At 37.0% G+C, this 18,709-nt stretch overlaps 1 pseudogene; it reads left to right on the top strand.

Moving 5' to 3' along the window:
- LOC131755739 (nicotinamide phosphoribosyltransferase pseudogene) overlaps positions 1 to 17,201 on the top strand; it is a 134,046-nt pseudogene extending 116,845 nt beyond the window's left edge.
- Positions 17,202 to 18,709: the final 1,508 nt, after the last annotated feature.

Genomic DNA, 18,709 nt, shown 5'->3' with positions numbered 1-18,709 from the left:
CCAGGACCAGATGGCTTCAGAGGCAAATTCTATCAAACATTTAGAGAAGAGCTAACACCTATCCTTCTCAAACTCTTCCAAAAGATAGCAGAGGGAGATATACTCCCAAACTCATTCTATGAGGCCACCATAACCCTGATACCAAAACAAGAAAAAGACGTCACAAAGAAAGAAAACTACAGGCCAATATCACTGATGAACATAGATGCAACAGTCCTCAACAAAATACTAGCAAACAGAATCCAACAGCACATTAAAGGGATCATACACCATCATCAAGTGGGGTTTAACCCAAGAATGCATGGATTCTTCAATATACGCAAATCAATCAACGTGATACACCATATCAACAAACTGAAGGAGAAAAATCATATGATCATCTCAATAGATGCAGAGAAAGCTTTTGACAAAATTCAACACCTATTTATGATAAAAACCCTGCAGAAAGTAGGCATAGAGGGAACTTTCCTCAACATAATAAAGACCATATATGACAAATCCACAGCCAGCATCGTTCTCAATGGTGAAAAACTGAAACCATTTCCACTAAGATCAGGAACAAGACAAGGTTGCCCACTCTCACCACTCTTATTCAACCTAGTTTTGGAAGTTTTAGCCACAGCAATCAGAGAAAAAAAAAAGAAATAAAAGGAATCCAAATCAGAAAAGAAGAAGTAAACCTGTCACTGTTTGCAGATGACATGATACTATACATAGAGAATCCCAAAGATGCTACCAGAAAACTACTAGAACTAATCAATGAATTTGGTAAAGTAGCAGGATACAAAATTAATGCACAGAAATCTCTGGCATTCTTATACACTAATGATGAAAAATCTGAGAGTGAAATCAAGAAAACACTCCCAGTTACCACTGCAACAAAAAGAATAAAATATCTAGGAATAAACCTACCTAAGGAGACAAAAGACCTGTATGCAGAAAATTATAAGACACTGATGAAAGAAATTAAAGATGATACCAATAGATGGAGAGATATACCATGTTCTTGGATTGGAAGAATCAACTTTGTGAAAATGACTCTACTACCCAAAGCAATCTACAGATTCAATGCAATCCGTTTCAAACTACCACTGGCATTTTTTACAGAGCTAGAACAAAAAATTTCACAATTTTTATGGAAACACAAAAGACTCTGAATAGCCAACACAATCTTGAGAACGAAAAATGGAGCAGGAGGAATCAGGGTCCCTGACTTCAGACTATACTACAAAGCTATAGTAATCAAGACAGTATGGTACTGGCACAAAAACAGAAATATAGATCAATGGAACAGGATAGAAAGCCCAGAGATAAACCCACACACATATGGTCACCTTATCTTTGATAAAGGAGGCAAGAATATGCAGGGGAGAAAAGACAGCCTGTTCAAAAAGTGGTGCTGGGAAAACTGGACAGGTACATGTAAAAGTATGAAATTAGAACAGTCCCTAACACCACACACAAAAATAAACTCAAAATGGGTTAAAGACTTAGAGGAAAACATAGGCAGAACACTCTATGACATAAATCAGAGCAAGATCCTTTTTGACCCACCTCCTAGAGAAATGGAAATAAAAACAAAAATAAACAAATGGGACCTAATGAAACTTAAAAGCTTTTGCACAGCAAAGGATACCATAAACAAGATGGAAAGACAACCCTCAGAATGGGAGAAAATAGTTGCAAATGAAGCAACTGACAAAGGATTAATCTCCAAAATTTATAAGCAACTCAGGCAGCTCAATAACAAAAAACAAACAACCCAATCCAAAAATGGGCAGAAGAACTAAACAGACATTTCTCCAAAGAAGATATACAGATTGCCAACAAACACATTAAAGAATGATCAACATCATTTAATCATTAGAGAAATGCAAATCCAAACTACAATGAGGTATCATCTCACACTGGTCAGAATGGCCATCACCAAAAACTAGAAACAACAAATGCTGGAGAGGGTGTGGAGAAAAGGGAACCCTCTTGCACTGCTGGTGGGAATGTAAATTGATACAGCCACAATGGAGAACAGTATGGAGGTTCCTTAAAAGACTAAAAATAGAACTACCATAGGACCCCGCATGAGAAAACTGTAATTCAAAAAGAGTCATGTACCAAAATGTTCATTGGAGCTCTATTTAGAATAGCCAAAACATGGAAGCAACCTAAGTGTCCATCAACAGATGAATGGATAAAGAAGATGTGGCACATATATACAATGGAATATTACTAAGCCATAAAAAGTAATGAAACTGAGTTATTTGTAATGAGGTGGATAGACCTGGAGTCTGTCATACAGAGGGAAGTACGTCAGAAGGAGAAAAACAAATACCGTATGCTAAGACATATATATGGAATCTAAGAAAAAAAATGTCATGAAGAGACTAGGGGTAGGACAGAAATAAAACACAGACCTACTAGAGCATTGACTTGAGGATATGGGGAGGGGGAAGGGTAAGCTGTGACGAAGTGAGAGAGTGGCATAGACATATATATACTACCAAATGTAAATTAGATAGCTAGTGGGAAGCAGCTGCATAGCACAGGGAGATCAGCTTGGTGCTTTGTGACCACCTAGAGGGGTGGGATAGGGAGGGTGGAAGGGAGGGAGACGCAAGAGGGAAGAGATATGGGAACATATGTATATGTATAACTGATTCACTTTGTTGTAACGCAGAAACTGACACACCATTGTAAAACACTTATACTCCAATAAAGATGTTAAAAAAGGAAAAATAAACCTACTGTCCATAGGGAGAAAGATGCCTTATCTGATTACGACAATGACTGGATTTTTTTGTACATACTGACATTTGGTACAGGCACAATCTTTGAATCATTCTAATTCTAGCACCATCACGACATTATTTGTATGTGTTTATTGCCTCTGTTAAAATACAAAGATACATACATGTGCTGTTTCCTTTATAAAGGAAACCCACTGGGTTGTGTCATTGTGCTGGCCCTCAGAAATTGTTAAATTATGTCTTTGTTAGTTTGGAGAGAAAATATAAGCATGCTTACTTCACCACCCTCTTATGGTTCTCTTATCAAGCTTTCAGATGTTCAGAGCTGTTAACTCTAGCTATGATATGGGCATAGCTGGAAACAAAATAGGAGACTAGAATAATTTTTCAAAAGAGTAAGCAATGATATCCCATCATTGGGGTGGGTTGTTCATATATTTAAGTGAAATATGTGCTGCAATTCTGTATGTGTACTCAATTGCTTTTAATAATGATACCAGTGATAGTGAGAGTAGGGGAAAGTGCTGATTCTCTTTAAATTTGATAATAACTCTCTGTAACTTTATTAATATATCATTATAGCTCAAAAATTTGCATACAGTTTGATCCAGCCATTTTATTTCTAGAACTTTAAGAAATTAATCATGAAACTCTGAAAGGTTTAATCCACAAGAATATTAATCTCTATTTGGCTCTGAGAAGCAAAAACTTAGAACCACAGAACACAGGTTAAAAATGGTAAGGTCCATCTATATGATGAAATAACTTGCAGCTATTAAAATCAGGATGTCAAAATATAATGAAATGGAACTAGTCACTATATAAGAACATTTTGTAAATACATATATGGAATACCACTTCTGTGCATGCATGTGAAAATGACTATTAAAAAAGTTTGAAATTGTATGCACTGAATACTTAATAAGACAATTCTTAAGTCTGAGTGTTAAATATACAGGTGATACATTTTCATTTTTGTTGGGTTTTTGTATATTCTAAATTATTCTCAATGAATGTGACTTTTCCACAGATAGAGCAAAGAACTAATTTAAAAATATGATTACCGTAACCAAAAAGATACCTATTCCTTGTCCCTCATCTACTTGCTAATATTTGGCATCCTAAAACTAGAGATTTATTCCTCTTCAATCCTGCAAAATTATTTCCTTGAGAAGAGAATTTACAAAGCAATAATAGTCACTTACATTTCAGTTTAAATAAGCTCATTGGCTCCTTCCAGAAACCTAAGTATTATGGGTACAAATGAGGCTGCATCACAGGAAAATAGGACCCCCAAGAGGAAGGTGAATTCACTCCTGAAGGCTTACCCTACCTGTGGGAACCTGTGCCTTTTCACATTTTACCGATCTAAGCAGAAGTTGAGGCAATTTAGTAATCTTAGAACTCTGCTCAAGGTCTTGGCATTTAACACTTTTAACAATGAATAAAAATGTTTGCAGTTTATTATTTGTTTTTAAGCAGATTCTGATGGACGCTTTATCTCCTACTACCTAATGTGTAATAATAAATACGGATCTAAGATACATTCCTATATTGCCTAGGCTCTGGCATGTTAATTCTGTTTGTCTTCATTATATGTTTAAAATAACTTGGACTATTCTGAATGTCTTCCTTCTTAGGCTTTTTCATCATTTATTCATTTCCATTGGGAAAATTCATTTTTGAGTAGGATGTCATTCAAACAACCTAAATATTAGGTTTAGATGGCAGATTCAACTAGAATTAGGCTACATCATTCAAAAAAACCCTACTCTTCCTAATACTTTTATTACCACTAATGCTACTATGAAGGAGAAAGAATTTATTGATCTTCTATGATTCAGGTACTTTACCTAATTAGATTACATATTAAATATTTCACATATATTTATATAAATTAATGTAATTATATAAGCAACCCTTTAAGGTCAGTGATTTGTTCTTGTGTGATAGATGAGAAAACTGAAATTTAAAGATTCCAAACAATTGTCCAATATCACACAGCTAGGAAGTACCAAACAGGATTCAAACCTTGGTCTCATTCAACTCTAAGTTTCCACTTTCATCCAGTGTGCTATGCTAACTATCTAGATTTTTAGAAGAAAAAAAATAGCGACCCTCCACACCACTACTAATATTGGAATCACTACCACTATCACCACCAACTAGAATGTGATGTTTAGGGCCATTTTCAATAATTGGACACATCACTGTAACCAAGCTAACTGTTTGCCACGCCCAATACACTTTAATGACAACAGCTTAAAGTCAGTCACAGAGTGTGAGGCTCCTAGATGATCTGTGCTCTCTAAAGCACTCAGCTATCCCAAAAGCCACTTGGAATTCTCTGACATCCATCTCCATTTTTCTTGACATAGCTGTCACGTCACATTTGAGTTTATTTCCACTATCTATCCTCAGAATCTTTGCAATCAAGTTATTTTAGACAATTGATGATAAACTACCACTCAAGTCACCATTTTGGATGATTTGAGGCACTTATTTATTTTATCTCTTGGTAGACTTTTTCAGCAGCCTGTAAGCTTATACATATAAATGACAACATGGGTTGAGTATATTTTCACTGCACTTGACAAGCTCACTGGACTCAAAGACCTCTAGCCCAGGTGGGAATAAGCATACTGAAAGGTCTAAATTACTTAAACATATTTCCTTTCAATCAGAAATTTGAGTTCTCATCAGGCTTGTTGAATGCAGTTGGCCATTTTAGTTAAGGCCCATTGGAAGGAAAGGGAAAATAACATTTTAAAGAATAGAATAATCTCACTGATATCATACCTGCTCCCTTAGACAGGCATTTTCTATTATAAATTTGGTGGGACTGAGAAAGAAGCAATAAGGAGACTAGAGTATAGCCAAAGAAAAAATATAGTTTTACACATAGTATGTTATATATAGCATGTATATATTTACATATACATATTATATTTTTGTATGTATGTGTGTGTATATATATATGTATGTATATATGAAATTGGGAAATGACTTAGTTACTCTCTCAAAATACCAATAATACCATGCACTGCTTAAGGAATATTTAAAAGCATAAAGTATATGACTAGAACTTTATTAATAACCACAGCCAACATTTATTAAGCACTTACTATGTACCAGACACACTGTGTTACACAGATGCACACAATTATTGTATATAATTTTCACAATAGCCCAGTGAGTTCCCATTTCACAGGTAGGATAACTGACACTCAGAGAGGGCTGAATAATGAACTCAATCAAATGTACATGGTTAGAGATTATACATACAAGTCTTTTGGCTCTGCAGTGATGATGCTAATCTATATACTATACATTCTCCCTAATTATCCCTGACAGATATCAGAATTTCTCAACTTGTGGCCTGATGCTATCTCTATCAGATTCACCTGGTATGTGGTAAAACACAATTCCTATGCTCTTTTATTCACTTTCCAAATCTCTGGAAAGCAGGTTCCAAAGATCTACATTTTAAATTTGCTCCAAGCGTGACTTTTCAAAAATGCCAGTATTTGAGATCAAGTGTGGCTAACAGGAGGCTCATGACTGTGAGAATAATACAGTAGAAAGGCCATGGTATCAGAAATCAGGTGACCTGATTATAGGTGATTATAGGTGACCTTAATTCCACGCTGCAAGTAATAAGTTCTGTGACTTTGGACACGTTACCTCACCTTTCTGGGCCTGTATTATCCCATCTGTAAAGCGGTGATATTAGATCAGATGCCTACTATAACATTTTGCAAATACTTTAAATAGACCCCCACAGTATGGGAAATATTAGTTCTGTTAGGCTCTGCATTAATCAGTCTACTCATAAGTCCTGTTTGCAGGGCTGCCCAGTGTATTTCAGAGAGACTTTCACTCTCTGGAGTAGAGTCAAGACTGGCCAGCACCACAGCCAGGCAAGAGCATGTGGGTCCTTCCCTGGCCTTCAACTCTTCTAGGTTTAATTAAAGATGGGTGAGTGAGGGCTGCCATTCCAAACATGCCAGGGTTGAGGCACAGAAGTAGATTTCTTCTGACCAGCAGCATATTTTCATGGAAAACATGTGATATTTTCTATTTGAGAAAGCAGGCACTTTTAGAACTGACAGCAACAGCTCCCTAATCTATTTGAGCTAAGAGGTAATCATTTCCAATCTCCGAAACCATTCCTGCAAATCCAACAGTATGCATGTCATTTGTGGCTCACACAAATGTACTGGCCTTTACAAGAGAAGTAAATATGTCCTCAGTGGCTGCTTTGTATTGGCAATTAACTGCTCTGCTGGCAGAATCTTGCATCTGCATATGCAAATGTACGTTTAGCAGCACACCATAGAATGCAGGGACACATTTCATTTTGCAGGCATATTTTGGGAGCCTGGAAGAAAACGTGGTCTTTATTTTAGTCTGCAGTGGCTTGTCCAGTATTTTCCATACACACATGTTTACTAGATGGGTATTTGATATTTAGGTCCCAAAATAAACAGTTAATGAATATTCATGTATGTTGAATGCAATCAGAGAAAGAGCCAAGAATAGACTGTCAGAGTGCATAATCCTACACCCCATCTGTAACCATTAGGATAACAGGACTACACTGCCCCTAGCAAGGCATAGAGTCATTCATTCAACAAACAGCTATCATTGCACATTATGCATGCACCACTGAAATAAACAATGGAGGCTTTTTTTTTTTTAATTTCAAGGAGGAAAAATTACCTGAAAGTAGAAAATAATGGTTTAAGAGTGTTTATTCAATAAATATTTATTGAGTATATACTTCATGTATATGAGATACTGATAGAGGCACTGAAGCTTCAAGTAATGATTTCTTTTTAAAAAAAGTGTTAAAAATTATTTCCCTTGCAGAGTTCATGTTTAATTTGAGGAAGACAGACAAAGATTAAATGAATATGAAGTATGATAGATGGTGATGAGTACTATGAAAAAAAGAAAGAAAGAGAGAGAGAGAGAGAGAGAGAAAGGAAGGAAGGAAGGAAGGAAGGAAGGAAGGAAGGAAGGAAGGAAGGAAGGAAGGAAGGAAGGAAGGAAGAAGAAGGGAACAGAGGTGCTGGTGAAAGGAGACTGACTTAAATAAGATCAGGAAAGTCCAACTGAGAAGAAAGAAAGTCCAACCAATCTGAATGTAGATTTGATGAAGATAAAGAAGTGAGCCACGGGGGTATCAGTGCAAAGAGCACTGTAGGCAGAGAAAATTGTTAAGTGCAATATTTCTGAAGCAAGTGAGTGCCCAGTAAGTTAGAAGAATGGATGGCTAACATAGAGGAAACAAATGTTAAGAAAGAGAGATAAGAGGATGCCCGATCATCTAAGCCTTTGTAAACCATAAAAAGTTTGACTTTGACTCTGATTGAGATAGGAAGCCATGGGATTTGAGCAGAGGATGACATCACTAAACTTGTATTTTAAAAGAAAGACATTAGCCATTGAGCTGAAAGTAGACTATAGCGGACAAGAGCAGAAGAAGGAAGACTGGTGGGTTGGGTTTTGCTGTTAACAAGTTTATGAATGATGGAGGCATGGATCAGGGTAGTAGTGGTGAAGTCTGTGGTAACCGGTTGGATTTTGAATGTTTGTGGAGCTACTATGATTCCTTGGACCATCTAATTTCCATTTTGAAATATAATATACATGTAGAAAAGCATGAAAAACATCAATGTAAAATTTACCAAGTAATGTAAAGCAAAAACCAAGTATCCCCTAGCCAGGTTAAGAACAGAACGTTGCCAGCACTTCAGATACTCCATAGAGTTAGCACATTGGAAGAAAGACTGGGTGTGCTAAGTAGAAGCATGGAAGATATAAAAAAGACCCAAATCATACTTTTAAAGATGAAAATTACAAGGGCTTAAATAAAGAATTCACTAGATAGGATGAACAGCAGAACAGACATTGCAGAATAAATGATTAATGAACTTTCCAGATGATGTCTTTCATGAAAAGGGATATAACTACGTTCTTGAGAAATATGATGTACATCTTCCAATAGAAATAAAAGCTGCTCCTGCAGGCTCTGTCATTCTCAGAGGAAGTTTCTCTTCAGAGTAGAAAACACAGAGTGTTACTTGCTAACAAACTGGATTGAGACTATTCTTGTTCAGTCCTAATATGCAATCACAGTGGTCACAAATGCTAGAGAGCAGAAGACATATTGGCCAAATATTTACTAGAAACTTCCAATAACCTAGATGGTCCTGTATGTAAGTTACATGATTTTGGCTACAGAGGAGTCTCTTTTTAAGAGACTGCTGGCATTGGAGCCTCTGCTCACTTGGTTAATTTCAAAGGAAAAGATAGAGTAGCAGGAATTGGTTTAATTACAAATACTATGGAGGGGGGACCTTCAAGATGGCACAGGAGTAAGACATGGAGATCACTATCTTCCCCACAAATACATCAAAATTACATCTACATGGGGAACAACTCCTACAGAACACCTACTGAATGTTAGCAGAAGACCTCAGATTTCCCAAAAAACCAAGAAACTCCCCACATACCTGGATAGGGCAAAAGAAAAAAGGAAAAACAGAGACAAAAGAATAGGGATGGGACCTGCACCTCTGGGAGGGAGCTGTGAAGGAGGAAATGTTTCCACACACTAGGAAGCCCCTTCACTGGCAGAGACGGGGGTGGGAGGGGAGGGTAAGCTTCAGAGCCATGGAGGAGAGCACAGCAACAGGGGTGCAGAGGGCAAAGCGGAGAGAGTCCCACACAGAGGATAGATGCTGACCAGCACTGACCAGCATGAGAGGCTTGTCTGCTCACCCGAGGGGAAGGTGGGGGCTGGGAGCTGAGGCTTCGGCTTCAGAGATCAGATCCCAGGGAGAGGAATGGAGTTTGCTGCGTCAACACAGCCTGAAGGGGGATAGTGTGCCACAGCTAGCCAGGAGGGAGTCCAGGAAAAAGTCAGGAACTGCGTAAGGGACAAGAGAATATTGTTTCCGAGTGCTAGAGGAGAGGGGATTCAGAGCACCGTCCAAACGAGCTCCAGAGATGGCCGAGAGCCGCGGCTATCAGCACAGACACCAGAAACGGGCATGAACAGCTAAGGCCGCTGCTGCCGCCACCAAGAAGTCTGTGTGCAAGCACAGGTCACTATCAACACCTCCCCACCCAGGAGCCTGTGAAGCCTGCCACTGCCAGGGTCCCGTCAACCATGGACAACTTCCCCGGGAGAACACAAAGCATGCCTCAGGTTGTTGCAATGTCACATTGGCCTCAACCACTGCAGGCTCACCCCGCATTCCGTATCCCTCCTTCCCCCAGCCTGAGTGAGCCAGAGGCCCCTAATGAGCTGCTCCTTTAACCCCGTCCTGTCTGGGCAAAGAAGAGACCCCAGAGGGTGACCTACATGCAGAGGTGGGGCCAAATCCAAAGCTGAACCCCAGGAGCTGTGCAAACAAAGAAGAGAAAGGGAAATCTCTCCCAGCAGCCTCAGGAGCAGTGGATTAAATCTCCACAATCAACTGGATGTACCCTGCATCTCTAGAATACCTGAATAGACAAGGAATCGTCCCAAAATTGAGGCGGTGGACTTTGGGAACAACTGTAGACTTGGGGTTTGCTTTCTGCATCTCATCTGTTTCTGGTTTTATGTTTATCTTAGTTTAGTATTTAGAGATTACTATCATTGGTAGATTTGTTTATTGATTTCATAGCTCTCTTCCTTTTTTTAAACATATCTATAGACATTTTTTTTCTTTCCTTTTTCTCCTTTTGTGTGTGTATGTGTATGCTTCTTTGTGTAATTTTGTCTATATACCTTTGCTTTTACAAGTTACCTAGGGTTCTGTCTGTCCATTTTTCTTTTTTGTGTGTATAGTTTTTAGTACTTGTATCACTGGTGAATTTGTTTTTTTGGATTAGTTGCTCTCTTCTTTCTTTCCTTTTCTGTTTATTACTTTTAAATTTTTTTATTTTTAATAATATTTTTTTATTTTAAAAACTTTTATTTTATTTCATTTTATTTTTCTTCTTTTTTTCCTCTTTCTTTCTTTTTTCCCTTTTATTCTCAGCTGTGTGGCTGATAGGGTTTTGGTGCGCCAGCCAGGTGTCAGGCCTGAGCCTCTGAGGTGGGAGAGCTGACTTCAGGACATTGCTCCACCAGAGACCTCCTGGCCCAATATAATATCAAATAGCAAAAGCTCTTCCAAGATCTCCTTCTCAGCGCAAAGACCCAGCTACACTCAACGAGCAGCAAGCTACAGTGCAGGACACTGTAGGCCAAACAACTAGCAAGACAGGAACACAACCCCACCCATTAGCAGAGGGGCTGCCTAAAATCATAATAAGGGTACAGACACCCCAAAACACACCATGTGTTGTGGTCCTGCCCACCAGAAAGCCAAGATCCACCCTCATCGACCAGAACACAGGCACAAGTCCCCTCCACCAGGGAGCCTACACAACCCACTGAACCAAACTTAGCCACTGGGGGCAGACACCAAAAACCACTGGAACTATGAACGTACAGCCTGCGAAAAGGAGACCCCCAACACAGTAAGTTAAACAAAATGAGAAGACAGAGAAACACACAGCAGATGAATGAAGAAGGTAAAAACTCACCAGACCTAACAAATGAAGAGGAAATAGGCAGTCCGCCTGAAAGAGAATTCAGAGTAATGATAGTAAAGATGATCCACAATTTTGGAACTAGAATAGAGAAAATATGAGAAACGTTTAACAAGAACCTAGAAGAACTAAAGAGCAAATAAACAATGATGAACAGAATAATAAATGAAATGAAAAATTCTCTAGAAGGAGGCCATAGCAGAATAACTGAGACAGAAAAATGGATAAGTGACCTTAAGATAAAGGAAGATAAAATAGTGGAAATAACTACCACGGAGCAGAATAAAGAAAAAAGAATGAAAAGAATTGAGAACATTCTCAGAGACCTCTGGGAGAACATTAAATGCACAAACATTCAAATTATAGGGGTCCCAGAAGAGGAAGAGGAAAAAAAAGGGACTGAGAAAATATTTGAAGAGATTATAGTTGAAAACTTCCCTAACATGGGAAAAGAAACAGTCCATCAAGTGCAGGAAGTGCAGAGAGTCCCATACAGGATAAATCCAAGGAGAAACATGCCAAAACACATATTATCAAACTATCAAAAATTACAACAAAGAAAAATATTAAAAGCAGCAAGGGAAAAATAACATACAAGGGAATCCCCATAAGTTTAACAGCTCATATTTCAGCAGAAACTCTGCAAGCTAGAAGGGAGTGGCAAGATATATTTAAAGTGATGAAAGAGAAAAAGCTACAACCAAGATTACTTTACCCAGCAAGGATCTCATTCAGATTTGATGGAGAATTTAAAGCTTTATAGACAAGCAAAAGCTAAGAGAATTCACACCAACAAACCAGCTTTACAACAAAGGCTAAAGGAACTTCCCTAGGCAGGAAACACAAGACAAGGAAATGACCTACAAAAACAGACCCAAAATAATTAAGAAAATGGTAATAGGAACACACATACCAATAACTACCTTAAATGTAAATGGATTAAAACTGCAACCAAAGACACAGACTGGAGGAATGGATACAGAAATAAGATCCATATATATGCTGTCTACAAGAAACCAAGATCCGACCTAGGTACACATACAGACTGAAAGTGAGAGGATGGAGAAAAGATATTCCATGCAAATGGAAATCAAAAGAAAGCTAGAATAGCAATCCTCATATCAGATAAAATAGACTTTAAAATACAGACTATTACAAGAGACAAATAAGAACACTATAAATTGATCAAGGGCTCAATTCAAGAAGAAGATATAACAATTGTAAATATTTATGCACCCAACATAGGAGCACTTCAGTAAGGAAAATGCTAACAGCCATAAAAGGGGAAATTGACAGCATCACAATCATAGTAGGGGATTTTAACACCCCACTTTCACCAATGGACAGATCATCCAAAATGAAAATAAATAACGAAACACAAGCTTTAAATGATACATTACACAAGATGGACTTAATTGATATTTATAGGACATTCCATCCAAAAACAACAGAATACACTTTCTTCTCAAGTGCTCATGGAACATCCTCCAGGATAGATCATATCTTGGATCACAAATCAAGCCTTGGTAAATTTAAGAAAATTGAAATCGTATCAAGTATGTTTTCGGACCACAACATTATGAGACTAGATATCAATTACAGGAAAAAACCTGTAAAAAATACAAACACATGGAAGCTAAACAATACATTACTAAATAACCAATAGATCACTGAAGAAATCAAAGTGGAAATCAAAAAATACCTAGAAACAAATGACAAGGAAAACCCAAAGACCCAAAATTTATGGGATGCAACAAAAGTAGTTCTAAGAGGGAAGTTTATAGCAATACAATCCAACCTCAAGAAACAAGAAACATCTCAAATAAACAACCTAACCTTACACCTAAAGCAATTAGAGAAAGAAGAAAAAAAAAAAAACCCAAATTTAGCAGAAGGAATGAAATCATAAAGATCAGATCAGAAATAAATGAAAAAGAAATGAAGGAAATGATAGCAAAGATCAATAAAACTAAAAGCTGGTTCTTTGAGAAGATTAAAAAAATGATAAACATTAGCCACACTCATCAAGAAAAAAAGGGAGAACACTCAAATCAATAGAATTAGAAATGAAAAAGGAGATGAAATTATTGACACTGTGGAAATACAAAGGATCATGAGAGATTACTACAAGCAACTATATTGCAATAAAATGGAAAACGTGGCAGAAATGGACAAATACTTAGAAATGCACAACCTTCTGAGACTGAACCAGGAAGAAACAGAAAATATAAACAGACCAATCACAAACACTGAAATTTAGTCTGTGATTAATATCTTCCAACAAACAAAAGCCCAACACCAGATGGCTTCACAGGCGAATTCTATCAAACATATAGAGAAGAGCTAACACCTATCCTTCTCAAACTCATCCAGAATATAGCAGAGGGAGGAACACTCCCAAACTCTTTCTACGAGGCCACCATCACCCTGATACCAAAACCAAAGATGTCACAAAGAAAGAAAACTACAGGCCAATATCACTGATGAACATAGATCCAACAATCCTCAACAAAATACTAGCAAACAGAATCCAATGGCACATTAAAGGGATCATACACCATCATCAAGTGGGGTTTATTCCAGGAATGCAAGGATTCTTCAATATACGCAAATCAATCAACGTGATACACCATATCAACAAACTGAAGGAGAAAAACCATATGATCATCTCAATAGATGCAGAGAAAGCTTTTGACAAAATTCAACACCAATTTATGATAAAAACCCTGCAGAAAGTAGGCATAGATGGAACTTAACTCAACATAATAAAGGCCATATATGAAAAACCTACAGCCAAAATCGTTCTCAATGGTGAAAAACTGAAACCATTTCCTCTAAGATCAGGAACAAGACAAGGTTTTCCACTCAAACCACTATTATTCAACATAGTTTTGGAAGTTTTAGCCACAGCAATCATAGAAGAAAAAGAAATAAAAGGAATCCAAATCAGAAAAGAAGAAGTAAACCTGTCACTGTTTGCAGATGACATGATATTATAGATAGAGAATCCTAAAGATGCTACCAGAAAACTACTAGAGCTAATCAATGAATGTGGTGATGTAGGAGGATACAAAATTAATGCACAGAAATCTCTTGCATTCCTATACATTAATGATGAAAACTCTGAAACAGAAATTAAGGAAATAACCCCATTTACCACTGCAACAAAAAGAATAAAATACCTAGAAATAAATCTACCTAAGGAGACAAATGACCTGTATGCAGAAAACTCTAAGACACTGATGAAAGAAATTAAAGATGATACAAACAGATGGAGAGATATACCATGTCCTTGGATTCTAAGAATAATCATTGTGAAAATGACTATACTAACCAAAGCAATCTACAGATTCAATGCAATCCCTATCGAACTACCAATGGCATTTTTCACAGAACACGAACAAAGAATTTCACAATTTGTATGGAAACACAAAAGACCCCGAATAGCCAAAGCAATCTTGAGAACGAAAAATGGAGCTGGAGGACTCAGGCTCCCTGACTTCAGACTACACTACAAAGCTACAGTAATCAAATCAGTACTGTACTGGCACAAAAACAGAAATATAGATCAATGGAACAGTACAGAAAGCCCAGAGATAAACCCATGTACCTGTGGTCAACTTATTTTTGATAAAGGAGACAACAACATACAATGGAGAAGAGACAGTCTCTTCAATAAGTGGTGCTGGGAAAACTAGACAGCTACATGTACAAGAATGAAATTAGAATACTCCCTAACACCATACACAAAAATAAATCAGAATGGGTTAAAGACCTAAATATGAAGGCCACACACTATAAAACTCATAGAGGAAAACATAGGCAGGACACTCTATGACATAAATCACAGCGAGATCCTTTTTGACCCACCTCCTGGAGAAGTGGAAATAAAAACAAAAATAAACTAATGGGACCTAAAGAAACTTAAAAGCTTTTGCACAGAAAAGGAAACCTTATACAAGATGAAAACACAACCAACAGAATAGGGGAAAATATTTGCAAACAAAGCAACTGACAAGGGATTAATCTCCAAAATTTACAAGCACCACATGCAGTTCAATATCTAAAAAACAAACAACCCAATCCAAAAATGTGCAGAAGACCTAAACAGACATTTTTCCAAAGAAGATATACAGATTGACAACAAACACATGAAAGGATGCTCAATATCACTAATCAGCAGAGAAATGTAAACCAGAACTACAATGAGGTATCACCTCATACCAGTCAGTATGGCCATCATCAAAAAATATACAAACAATAAATGCTGGAGGAGGTGTGTAGAAAAGGGAACACTCTTTCACTGTTGGTGGGAATGTAAATTGTTACAGCCACTATGAAGAACAGTATGGAGGTGCTTTAAAAAACTGAAAATAGAACTACCATACAATCCCACTACTGGGCATATACCCTGAGAAAATCAGAATTGAAAAAGAGTCATGAACCACAATGTTCATTGCAGTTCTATTTACAACAGCCAGGACATGGAAGCAACCTAAGTGTCCACTGACCAATGAATGGGTAAAGAAGATGTGGCACGTATATACAATGGAATATTACTCAACCATAAAAAGAAATGAAATTGAGTTATTGTTTTGAGGTGAATGGATCTAGAGACTGTCATACAGAGTGAATTTAAGTCAGAAAGAGAAAAACAAATACCGTATGCTAACACATATATATTGAATCTAAAAAAAAAAAAAAAAAGGTTCTGAAGAACCTAGGGCCAGGACAGAAATAAAGACACAGACATAGAGAATGGACTTGAGGACATGGGGAGGAGCAATGGTAAGCTGGGATGAAGTGGGAGAGTGGCATGGACATATATACAACACCAAATGTAAAATAGTCAGCTAGTGGGAAGCAGCTGCATAGCACAGGGAGATCAGCTCGGTGCTTTGTGTCCATCTAGAGGGGTGGGATACGGAGGGTGGGAGGGAGAGGCAAGAGGAAGGAGGTATGGGGATATATGTATATGTATATCTGATTCACTTTGTTATAAAGCAGAAACTAACACAGCATTGTAAAATAATTATTCTCCAATAAAAATATTTGAAAAGAAAATGCTATGGAACAAAAGATCCTGTTCTAGTCTATTCTGTTCTAGTGGGAGAACACAGTACCATAACAGCTTTAGTTGAAGACCATAAAAAAGATGTTTTTGAACATAAAGAAACACAGTTTTTATCAGCACCTGGATTTGTAGTCTGCAATAACTATAACATTTATAATGTGTGAGAGATAATAGAGGGTAAGGGTCTAAGACATTTAATGTTTCCAAAGTGTGCAGAGGTACCACTAATAATCATACCTGTTTCTCAAAATCTTCTTAATACTGTATTAAAGACTATGATATTTTAGGTAAGAATTTCCCCGCTACTGAGAACTCAATGAGCTGCAAGTTGCTGCCCCCTTACCTTCGAGTTAGTCAAGGGGATGTTGTTAAGGTGTTAACCTTAAAAGAGATTGTGGAAGGTGTAAAGCAAAAAACAAAAATGGAGAGTTGAAAATGTTTCTTTTGGTTGTGTGGTGGAAGCTTTGCTACAGCAATTAAAAAGGTATCTCTTGAACTTTTCCGTCAAGTAGAGTCATGTTGTAATTACCGGCCTTGGGATTAATGTCTTTAAGGGCTTCCTTGCTGATCCCAACAAAAGGCCCAGGAAGGGCTGATTATCTTTACATAGGATACCAGCAGGGAATTTTGTTGCATTTGAAAAATACTTTGAAGAATAAAGTCATGATTTTCTCCATAGAGTCTTCAAGAATGGGATGATGACAAAAAGCTATTTATTTGATGTAGTAAGAAAAAATGCAAAAGTGGATATGGAATGTCTCCAGCTGGATATGGCAGCAACTCAATAGCCTTTGTTTTATGACTGGATATGTGTATGTGAGTATATACACATGCATGCATGCATAGATCTGTGTGTGAATATGTAATGCATCATGTTTTTCATACAGGCATATGGGGGTTCTTTGTGTTTTATGGTACATTTCAGTGAAATTATTTGCTGGTTTATGAATATACTGCCCTTTCATTTTTTTTTTCATTTTTTCCCCAATGTTTAGCTGATCTCAAAGTAGGAAATACATTTAATCATGTAAAAGATTAATGCTAAAATATGCTTTTTGGGCCTTTTGCCAATAGACAGTAATTCAGTCTGGTATTGATCTTTTCACAAGTAACAGAACTGAGAAATTTTATAAATAACTAAAGATCATAAAATAGATTTACATAAAATTATCATGATTGCTTCATGTTTATATTTAACTTATATTTTTGTATAAACAAGATTGTGTAAGATATATTTAACATTTTAATGATTTAACAATCTTTCCAACTTTTCATGATTTTTAGAAATGCAGACTTTTAAGAAAATGAAATTACACTCCCTTTTGTCCATTAATCAGCAAATAAAATATGGCCTTAACAAAGTTGTTTGTGTCATTATACAGTTTGAAAATTATGTCAGGATATACCTTATAGAATTACTAACCTCAATGCCCCTGTAGAGTATATATTAATCATTCTACTTTAAAGAAAATAATGGGGCTTCCCTGGTGGCGCAGTGGTTGAGAATCCGCCTGCCGATGCAGGGGACACGGGTTCGTGCCCCGGTCTGGGAAGATCCCACATGCCGCGGAGCGGCTGGGCCCGTGAGCCATGGCCGCTGAGCCTGCGCGTCCGGAGCCTGTGCTCCGCAAGGGAGAGGCCACAACAGTGAGGCCCGCATACCACGAAAAAAAAAAAAAAAAGAAAAAAAGAAAATAATGGTTGTTAATGGAATGCCAAGGCACTATACAGTGATTATATATGTTAGTTGTGGTATCATACCAGTGAAATGTCAAATTTGAAAGGCCTGTACTACAATTTTACATGAAAGAAATTACTCATGGCTCTAATAAGCACCTTGAGAGTTTAAGGAGATAATGTTTTTTGGAGAGAAATTCTGCTTCCACTATAGATTATGTACATAAGTATAAACTTTGACAAAAGTGGAAGGAGTGTAGTTTAAAGTAATTGCACTTCTGAATTTATTTTTCATATCCTATATTTGATATGACTAAAATGAATTACTGGAACGATTAGTAAGTGTACTTAATTTAAATGTTTTGATCCTGTTCTACTTTTCATTAAGTTTAAAAAAAAATTAAATTAGATATAAAATTGTAAACAAAAAGATTAGTGAGCTTGAAGGTATAGCAATAGAAATTATTCAAAATAAAATAGAGAAAATGTACCGGGAAAAAAATGAAAGCATCAATGAGCAGTGAGACAACTTGATGTGGCTTCATCTATAAACATTTAGAATTACTCTCCCCAGAGGAGAAGAAAGGGGAAAATATACATATATTTTAAAAACTTGGCT

This window comes from Kogia breviceps, chromosome 4, assembly GCF_026419965.1.
Source record: "Kogia breviceps isolate mKogBre1 chromosome 4, mKogBre1 haplotype 1, whole genome shotgun sequence".
In the NCBI taxonomy this organism is placed as follows: Eukaryota; Metazoa; Chordata; class Mammalia; order Artiodactyla; family Physeteridae; genus Kogia; species Kogia breviceps.
This window is presented reverse-complemented; position numbering and strand designations above follow the sequence as displayed.